Genomic DNA, 2,954 nt, shown 5'->3' on the forward strand with positions numbered 1-2,954 from the left:
CTTCTCATGCCCAGCCAGCAAGAAGGCTGGAAGGGCACAAGAAGTTGGGAGGGGACACAGCCAGGACAGCTGACCCAAACTGGCCAAAGAGATATTCCATACCATGTGACATCAAGTCTAGTATATAAACTGGGGAGAGTTACCAGGGCAGGGCAGATCACTGCTTGGGAACTAAGTAGGCATCAGTTGGCAAGTGGTGAACAATTGCATCGTGCATCACTTGTTTTGTATATTCCAATTCCTTTATTATTATTATTGTCATATTATTATTACTATTATTATTATTATCATCATCATCATTATTATTTTCTTCCTTTCTGTCCTATTAAACTGTCTTTATCTCAACCCACAAGTTTTACTTTTTTTCCCCGATTCTCTCCCCCATCCCACTGGGTGGGAGGGAAGTGAGCAAGCAGCTGTGTGGTGCTCAATTGCTGGCTGGGGTTAAACCACAACAAATTTCCTAATAAGCCTCCTTTTTCAAAAAGAATCAGCTGATGTGTGCCTTCATATCCTAGTGTGTGACTCCTGTCCAGGTGGTTCAATGGACAAAACCAGGAGAGCTTCTGATTTAGAATAATTTAGAGGCCAGTGATATTTTAAACTTATAGATATTATTTTTAAATATAAGTAAAGAATAAACCCCTCCCGCATCCAAGTATGTTTCTAGTACAACAGAATTCGTTTTCTCAGTGTTTCACATCCTTCTACCTATAAGAACTGTGACAAGCAGGTTTATAAATTCTGTGATTTGGTAACTTTGTATATTTACAAGTCCACAGCCTATTCTGAAGCAACTCACAGGACCATAAGTCATTTCAGCCCTTTGAAATTGTTTTATGAAAGACACTGACTGTCGCTTGGGGCTTAAAGAACTTTTCATCACCAGTCATATTGGTTTTGAGAGTTGTTATGCCCAGATGTCCACCTAGTCACTATGCTGCAAGTGGTTACTCTAGTAAAAAAATTCCTGTGCCAGAAATATTCCTGTTTACAGTCCAACCTTCTAGCATAAATCCAACTTAAGCTACTATGATAGATCACAAACTGCGACAGCTAACGATCTGGCATACGTTCACTCATCTCTATAAAAAGGAAATGGGGAATCAGTAGTTTCAGTCAAAAATGCAAGATGGATCGCTAGAGTCAGTAAGCTGGTAAAACACCACACTTAAATCTACCAGAACTCAAGTACTGGCAGACAAGAGTGTAACTCAACAACTGGAAACAATCATGACTGAGCAATTAAAAAGACCTTCTCAGCTAAGATGGAGCAACCAGACCTCTACTCATAGTTCAGTGCAATGCACAGTAAAACAGGCTTGTCGTCATGGAAAGAATACACTCCAAATGCCAATGAAGATAATTTTACTCTGCACCGTAACTAGTGTAACTCTACTAAGGGGATGTAGCAACTCTAAACTGGTCTCTTGCAATTGTCTGTGCACACCCAAATATTGTTAAAAATCATGAAACTCTCTCCAGTGACATGCTAGACATAGAGCAAACTTTGGAGAATCAGTACGCTACTGAAGAAGAGAGAGAAACTAGAGTATTTCAGGTAGTTTTGAAAACAATTAATTAAACTTGTGATGAGTACCCTAGTTAAGAGCTTAGGAAACTTTTCCTTTATTCTTCTTTGTGTTTTTCATAAATACCGGAGTTCAACCTTTCACTCATGTTAACATTGTATGAACAACAGTATGAATGACAGTGTCACATCTAGATAAACTGACAGTGCTAGTTCTTCATTGATTACATTTAGAATTTTCACCAGGAAGAATTATGGGATATTTTGTCCACAATACAGATAGTCTTCCTGCCTCTGCAATCCTATGAATCAGTGGTGTATGATCATCATGTTGTTTGGCACTCCTGGTCAAAAGCAAGGGTAGTTTTTAATCACTTTAGAGATAGGAAAAGTGAGATCTTACTAGGCAGTGCCTGAATTTTCAGGCCCTTAATTTTGGATTACTTTTGTCTGAAAAGGGAGACAATTATTAGCAGACTGCGAGGTGAGAAGCAAATATAACACACAATTCTATTCAGATGAAAGGTGAAATGCTCTAAAAAACAATTTCAGATCAGTCAGCAGCTACCACTAAAATGCCTCTGTATTTAACAGAGTCCATTTCTGAGTATTTTTCTAACATAAACGTACATTGTTATATTATCTCCTGCAGGTATCGCTCATCATCCGGCCCCAAACCTTCAAACCGCTGTCTAATTTCAGAGGCAAGAGCGCGCTTCTACTGCCTTTGCAGAACTACATATACGCTTCCGCAGTGGAAAAGGAATTTATCTGTAAATGATTTATGGTAATAATTACATTGTTACCCAAACCTTCTCCTGATAAGGGCCTCCCACCACTACCTTAACATCTGTTAAATAACTCATAGCCATTACTAAACCTAAAGCAGGCGTTTCAATTTAAGTACCACAGAATTTTTAAATCAGCTTTGCCACCGAGATGCGCTGTGTGTTTCACAGTATGTTATTACCAAGGCAAGGCTAACTTCAAGCTCCTGATCGTTTACTTCGATTTCAAGCGCAAGTAAGCTTTCAGAGCTTTTCAGTTCCGAATCACTAATCGTTAAGGTACAGCAACGGGGCAGACTGCGGTTTCCCACGGGAGAGACGACCCGTCAAACTACAGAGTGACATGAGACGTCCCGCCACGAAGAGGCAAAGGCACGGCCACGACTATGGGATGCAGCCGCGCACCCTGGGGCTGCCCGCGCCGGGAGGGCCGCAGCCGGCGCCCCCAGCCCCCAGCCCTGACAGGAGCGTCACGGCTCCCGCGGGCAGGCCTCCACAGCCTCCCGAAGCGAGGCCGCTCCCTCGTTCGCGGCGGCCGCCTTTTCTCTCCGGCGCCGTACCGGAGCCCCTGGAGCCCAGGAGGGCCCCGCAGGCCGGGGAGAAGCGGGAGCAGGCCCTGCTCGGGCCCCCGAGGC

This window comes from Haliaeetus leucocephalus, unplaced genomic scaffold, assembly GCF_000737465.1.
Source record: "Haliaeetus leucocephalus isolate CR32 unplaced genomic scaffold, Haliaeetus_leucocephalus-4.0 Scaffold932, whole genome shotgun sequence".
Lineage (NCBI taxonomy): Eukaryota > Metazoa > Chordata > Aves > Accipitriformes > Accipitridae > Haliaeetus > Haliaeetus leucocephalus.